The following is a 7,536-nucleotide window of genomic DNA, read 5'->3' as shown; positions in this document are numbered from 1 at the left end:
ACAAAATATTGTTATCCATTTACTATTTACAAAAACCATTTGTGTGTATATCCCTTGCAATTAAAATACGATAGCTAGAAAACATTTGCCAAGGCAAGGAACATTGCAGTCTGTATGGAATTCCAGGATTCAGATGAAAGTGATGCTAGTGCTCTAAAGTGTGTTTATAGAAAACCTGCAGGGTCTGTTTTTACCACAAATGCTTATGCTGTTGTCTCGCATCACAATCAGAACCCAGAGTTCTATGATGACATTAAAATTGAGCTTTGCATTCACTTCCATCAGAAACATCATTTGATTTTCACTTTTTATCATGTAAGCTGTGAAATTATCACAAAGGGAACAACCAAAAAGCAAGACACAGTTGAAACTCCAGTTGAATTTTCCTGGGTAACTTTGCTGAAAGATGGTAGAATCATCACATTTGGGCAGCAGCTGCCAGTTTCTGCCAATCTTCCCCCAGGCTACTTGAATCTGAATGATGGATAATCAAGAAGACAATGTAACATGGGTATTAAATAGGTAGATGGTGCAAAGCATTCGTGGAAGATTAAAAGCCACTTAGAATCTACCATTTACACTTAAGATCTGCATTTGCACAAATTCTTCCATCATTGCCAGCTGATTCAGTCAGGCTCTAAAGAAGTTCCAGGGGAGCTCATTAAATGCTTAAAGTCTTTGCATGCCATGGAGATCTAAGTCATGATACAGTTTCTACCTGTAATTCTTAGGCAACTCTTCTGAGTTCTCACAAATATGATCCATGAAGATGATGTTCCTATCAGCTGCACCATGGTTCTCTTACATATTGTATCAAAGTGCCAAAGTGAAGAAGGCTTGGATAGTTATTTAAGATCATTCATAAAGTATTGCTTCCGACCTGAAAAACCAAGTGCTTCTCAGGCCCAGCTGATATGTAAAACCCTGGCTGCTATGATGATAGCACTATTGAAACAGTCTGCAGATTTTTTAGCAATAAACACATTGCTAAAGCACTCATGGTTTTTCTTTGAAATAATTGCAAAGTCGATGGCCACATACTTGTTGGAAGAGAGTAAGATTAAGCTTCCCTGAGGTCAGAGATTTCCTGAGGCATATCATCATGCCTTACATTCACTGCTTCTTGCAATAACCATGTGACTATTCGGTATGCGGAAATTCCCGGTGAGTCCAGAAATGTGAATTACAGTTTGACTAGCTTCCTAAAGTGCTGTTTGACACTAATGGATAGAGGATTTGTTTTCAATTTGACTATATATCTGGATTCAGCCTCAAAGATCCTAAGGTTCTGGCTGAATACAAGTTTGAATTTCTGCAAGCAATTTGCAATTATGAACATTACATTCCTCTGAACTTGCCAATGGCATTTGCAAAACCTAAACTGTATTCAAGATTCTTGAATACAGTTTATCAGATGAGTATTGCAAGCATCACTTCTTGTTTGGTCTACTTCTGAGGGAAACTTCCATTGCTCTTCAGGACAATTATGAGATCAGATATACAACTATCTCTGTCATAAAGAACATTTTGATAAAACATGCATTTGACACAAGATACCAGCACAAGAACCAACAAGCCAAAATAGCACAATTGTACCTCCCCTTTGTTGGAGTGCTTTTGGAAAATATACAGCGATTAGCAGGTCACGATACCTTGTATTCTTGTGCAGCCATGCCTAATTCTATATCCAGAGATGAGTTTCCGTATGGCTTTACTTCACCTGACAATAGAGGGAGTCTGAGCACTGACAAAGGCACTGCTTATGGGTCTTTTCAAAATGGACATGGAATTAAGAGAGAAGATTCAAGAGGTTTCCTTATCCCAGAAGGAGCAACAGGATTTCCAGATTGGGGCAATGCTGGTGAAAATACCCGACAAAGTTCTACAAGGAGTAGCGTATCCCAGTATAACTGCCTGGATCAGTATGAAATCAGAAGCCTCTTGATGTGCTAGCTATATATAGTAAAAGTGATTTCGGAAGATACTCTCTTAACTTACTAGAATAAAATATCTCCTCAGGAGTTCATACACATTTTTATACTTTTAGAAGTATGCTTGTTTCACTTTAGATATATGGGGAAAAGAAACATAGCAAGGTGCATGATGCCTGGCTGTCAAAACACTTCAGAATAGACCAAAAATCACAAACCATGCCTGCCCTTTGAAACAAATCAGGGATAATGCAGACCCGGCTTCAGCATCTTAGTAGCCTAGAAAGTTCATTTGCACTTAATCACAGTTCTAGAACAACTGAACAGACATTTTCCACCAGGAACTTCTTGAAGGCAATACAGCTACTGAAATTTCCCTAACAGTACTAGATACCATGTCATTTTCCATCAGGGCTTCAAGACCCAACTTTTAAATAATGATGACCACAACCCATTAATGAAAAAGGTGTTTGATATTCATCTTGCCTTTCTTGAAAATGGACAATCTGAAGTGTTGCTGAAACATGTATTTGCCTCACTGAGAGCTTTCATCAGTAAGTTTCCTTCAGACTTTTTCAAAGGAAGAGTAAACATGTGTGCTTCATTTTGCTATGAGGTTTTAAAGTGCTGCACATTGAAGATTAACTCAACCAGAAATGAAACATCTGCATTTTTGCATCTTTTGTTGAGAAACAACTTTGAGTATACCAAAAGGAAGACCGTTTAGAGGACACATCTATAGATAATAATTGCTGTAAGCCACCTGATAGCTGATGTAGCACTAAGTGGAAGATCAAGATTTCAGGAGTCTTTATTCATTATCAATAATTTTGCAAATAGTGACAGACCTATGAAGGCAATTGCCTTTCCCACAGAAGTCAAATACTTGACCAAGAGAATCTGCATTGTTCTTATGGCCACTGCCCAAATGAAGGAGCATGAGAAAGACCCTGAAATGCGAAGTGATCTCTACTGTAGCTTAACCAAGACCTATGCAAGTAACCCAGAGCTCAGGAAAACCTGACTTGATAGCATGGCCAACATTCATGTAAAAAATGGAGATTTTTCAGAGGCTGCAATGTGTTATGTCCATGTAGCAGCTCTAGTTGCAGAGTTTCTTCATTGAAAAAAAATTTCCTAATGGATATTCACCCTTCAAGAAAATTACTCCCAATATAGACGAAGGAGGAGCAATGAAAGAAGATGCTGGGATGATGGATGTCCATTATAGTGAAGAAGTCTTGCTGGAGTTGCTAGAACAATGTATGGATAGCTTATGGAAGGTGAAACTTTATGAAATGATTTCTGAGATTTCCAAGTTGATCATTACAATTTATGAGAAAAATCATGCGTTTAAGAAACTTACTCAAGTTTATAGAACTCTTCATGGAGCTTACACAAAAATTCTGGAAGTTATGCATCCAAAAAAAAAAAAAAAAGACTTTTAGGCACTTTCTTCAGGGTTGCCTTTATGGCCAGTCTTTTTTGAAGAAGAAGATGGAACAGACTGGATTAAGAAAATGTGGCACATATACACCATGGAATACTATGCAGACATAAAAAAGGATGAGTTTGCATCCTTTGTAGGGACATGGATGCAGCTGGAAACCATCATTCTTAGCAAACTATCACAAGAACAGAAAACCAAACACTGCATGTTCTCACTCATAGGTGGGAACTGAACAATGAGATCACCTGGACTCGGGAAGGGGAGCATCACACACTGGGGCCTGTCATGGGGGGGGGAGGGGGGAGGGATTGCATTGGGAGTTATACCTGATATAAATGACGAATTGATGGGTGCTGACGAGTTGATGGGTGCAGCACACCAACATGGCACAAGTATACATATGTAACAAACCTGCACGTTATGCACATGTACCCTAGAACTTAAAGTATAAAAAAAAAAAAAAAAAAAAAGAACCAAAGCTCACTGGCCTCTCAGAAATTTCCCTGAGACTTGTTAAACTTCATGGTGAAAAATTTGGTATGGAGAATGTCAAAATAATTCAGGATGCAGACAAGGTAAATGCCAAAGAGCTTGATCCAAAATATGCTCACATACAAGTTACTTATGTGAAGCCTTATTTTGATGAACAAAGAACTCACAGAAAGAAAGACTGAGTTTGAAAAACTATAGTATCAGCAGATTTGTTTTTGTGGCTCCTTACACTTTTTCAGGCAAAAAGCTGGGTTGTACAGAAGAACAGTGCAATGCCGTAAAATCTTGACAACTTCAAACTCATTTCTCTATGTGAAGAAGAGGATCCCTATTAACTGTAAACAGCAGATTAATTTAAAACCAATTGATGTTGCCACTGATGAAATAAAAGATAAAACTGCAGATCTTCAAAAGCTTTGCTCCTCCCTTGACATGGACATGATTCAGCTCCAACTTAAATTGCAGGGCTGTGTTTCCGTGCAGGTCAATGCAGGTCCATTAGCATAAGCAATGGCTTTCTTTTCTTTTCTTTTTATTTTTTTTGAGACGGAGTCTCGCTCTGTCGCCCAGGCTGGAGTGCAATGGCCGGATCTCAGCTCACTGCAAGCTCCGCCTCCCGGGTTTAGCCATTCTCCTACCTCAGCCTCCCGAGTAGCTGGGACTACAGGTGCCCGCCACCTCGCCCGGCTAGTTTTTTGTATTTTTTTTAGTAGAGACGGGGTTTCACCGTGTTAGCCAGGATGGTCTCGATCTCCCGACCTCGTGATCCGCCCGTCTTGGCCTCCCAAAGTGCTGGGATTACAGGCTTGAGCCACCGTGCCCGGCCAAGCAAGGGCTTTCTTAAATGACAGCCAAGCTAGCAAGTATCCACCTAAGAAAGTGAGTGAGTTGAAAGACATGTTTAGGAAATTCATACAAGCATGCAGCATTGCACTTGAACTAAATGAGTAGCTAATTAAAGAAGATCAAGTTGGCCGGGCGCGGTGGGTGTAGCCTGTAATCCCAGCACTTTGGGAGGCCGAGACGGGCGGATCACAAGGTCAGGAGATCGAGACCATCCTGGCTAACACGGTGAAACCCCGTCTCTACTAAAAAAAATACAAAAAACTAGCCCGGCGAGGTAGTGGACGCCTGTAGTTCCAGCTGCTCGGGAGGCTGAGGCAGGAGAATGGAGTGAACCCGGGAGGCGGAGCTTGCAGTGAGCTGAGATCCGGTCACTGCACTCTAACCTGGGCGACAGAGCGAGACTCCGTCTCAAACAAACAAACAAACAAAAAAACCCCAAAAAACAAACAAACAAAAAAAGAAGATCAAGTTGAGTACCATGAAGGGCTAAAGTCAAATTTCAGAAACATAATAAAAGAATTGCCATTATCCACGAGCAGATATTACAAGAAGACACAATGCATTCTCCCTGGATTAGCAACATATTACATGTATTTTGTGCAATTAGTGGTACATCGAGTAACCGAGATTATGGTTCCCCAAGATGCACTGAAGTGTGAAAAAAATGCAGATATAAATGACAGTAAGACTGACCTTTCTCAGGAGTATTTGGAACTGTGCAAATGTTGACATTTACAGATTTCATATACATGGAGTGTTTCTTCTCGACACCAAAATTTTCATGTGTTTCAGCAGAGGGCTTATATATTAGTAAATATTTAAGTAATTTGAAAGTCCCTGGAAAATCGCACCACTGTGCTTGGTTTGTACTTTTTCAGGTAAATCTATATGCTGAAAAATAGAGCTCAAAAACAGTAGTTCAATTTGCTTAATTATTGCTTAAAACAATAGTGGTACTATGTAAAATTGTATAATGAAATACAATAAAAGGTAAAACTTATTTGTAATTAGAAGTGAAGGAAATAATACTTTGAACTTAGCAAAAAAATGTAAATTGTGACATCAATAACAAAATATGGGAGGATGAGAAGTTAAAGAATAGTTTTTCTATGTAGTCAAAGTTAAGTTTTTATCAGCTTAAAATAGATTGTTATAACTATAAGCTATTTTATTTAAGCCTCATAGAAACCACAAAGAAAAAAACCTGTAGTAGATACACAAAAATAAAGAGAAAGGAATCAAAGCATACTAAAAAAAAGATAATAAAATCACGAAACAAGGCAACAAGAGAGGAAGAAGGAACAAAGGAGCTATAAAAAACCAAGAAAACAATTAACAAAATGACAGTAGTAAGTTTTTAACCTATTAATACTTACTTTAGACTTAAATTAATTAAATTCTTTTTAAATTATATTTTAAGTTCTAGGGTACATGTGCGCAATGTGCAGGTTTGTTACATATGTATACATGTGCCATGTTGGTGTGCCGCACCCATTGACTCGTCATTTATATTAGGTATATCTCCTAATGCTATCCCTCCCCCCTGCCCTCACCCTATGACAGGCCCTGGGGTGTGAGGTTCCCCACCCTGTGTCCAAGTGTTCTCATTGTTCAATTCCCACCTATGAGAGAACACGCAGTGTTTGGTTTTCTGTCCTTGCGATAGTTTGCTCAGAATGATGATTTCCAGCTTCATCCGTGTCCCTGCAAAGGACATGAACTCATCCTTTTTTAATGCTGCATAATATTCCATGGTGTATATGCACCACATTTTCTTAATCCAGTCTATCATTGTTGGACATTGGGTTGGTTCCAAGTCTTATAGTGCCACAATAAACATACGTGTGCATGTGTCTTTGTAGCAGCATGATTTATATTCCTTTGGGTGTACACCCAGTAATAGGATGTCTGGGTCAAATGGTATTTCCAGTTCTACATTCTTGAGGAATCGCCGCACTGTCTTCCACAATGGTTGAAATAGTTTACAGTCCCACCAACAGTGTAAAAGTGTTCTTATTTCTCCACATCCTCTCCAGCACCTGTTGTTTCCTGACTTTTTAATGATTGCCATTCTAACTGGTGTGAGATGTTATCTAATTGTGGTTTTGATTTGCATTTTTCTGATGGCCAGTGATGATGAGCATTTTTTCATGTGTCATGTGTCTATTGGCTGCATAAATATCTTCTTTTGAGAAGTGTCTATTCATATCCTTCACCCACTTTTTGATGGGGTTGATTTTTTCTTGTAAATTTGTTTAAGTTCTTTGTAGATCCTCGATATTAGTGCTTTGTCAGATGGGTGGATTGTAAAAATTTTCTCCCATGTGGTAGATTGCCTGTTAACTCTGATGGTGGTTTCTTTTGCTGTGCAGAAGCTCTTTAGTTTAATTAGATCCCATTTGTCTGTTTTAGCTTTTGTTCCCTTTACTTTTGGTGTTTTAGTCATGAAGTCTTTGCCCATGCCTATGTCCTGAATGGTATTGTCTAGGTTTTCTTCTAGGGTTTTTATGGTTTTAGGTCTAACATTTAAGTCTTTAATCCATCTTGAATTAAATTTTGTATAAGATGTAAGCAAGGGATCCAGTTTCAGCTTTCTACATATGGCTAGCCAGTTTTCCCAGCACCATTTATTAAACAGGGAATTCTTTCTCCATTTCTTGTTTTTGTCAGGTTTGTCAAAGATCAGATGGTTATAGACGTGTGGTATTATTTCTGAGGGCCCTGTTCTGTTCCATTGGTCTATATCTCTGTTTTGGTACCAATACCATGCTGTTTTGGTTACTTTAGCCTTGTAGTATAGCTTGAAGTCAGGTAGCG

The 7,536-nt window shown here is 38.8% G+C and overlaps 1 pseudogene; it reads left to right on the top strand.

Annotated features, from left to right (window-relative positions):
- The first annotated feature begins 672 nt into the window (after window positions 1–672).
- On the top strand, window positions 673–5,378 carry LOC104675791 (annotated as a pseudogene).
- Window positions 5,379–7,536: the final 2,158 nt, after the last annotated feature.

The sequence above is a fragment of the Rhinopithecus roxellana genome, chromosome 5, assembly GCF_007565055.1.
Source record: "Rhinopithecus roxellana isolate Shanxi Qingling chromosome 5, ASM756505v1, whole genome shotgun sequence".
In the NCBI taxonomy this organism is placed as follows: Eukaryota; Metazoa; Chordata; class Mammalia; order Primates; family Cercopithecidae; genus Rhinopithecus; species Rhinopithecus roxellana.
This window is presented reverse-complemented; position numbering and strand designations above follow the sequence as displayed.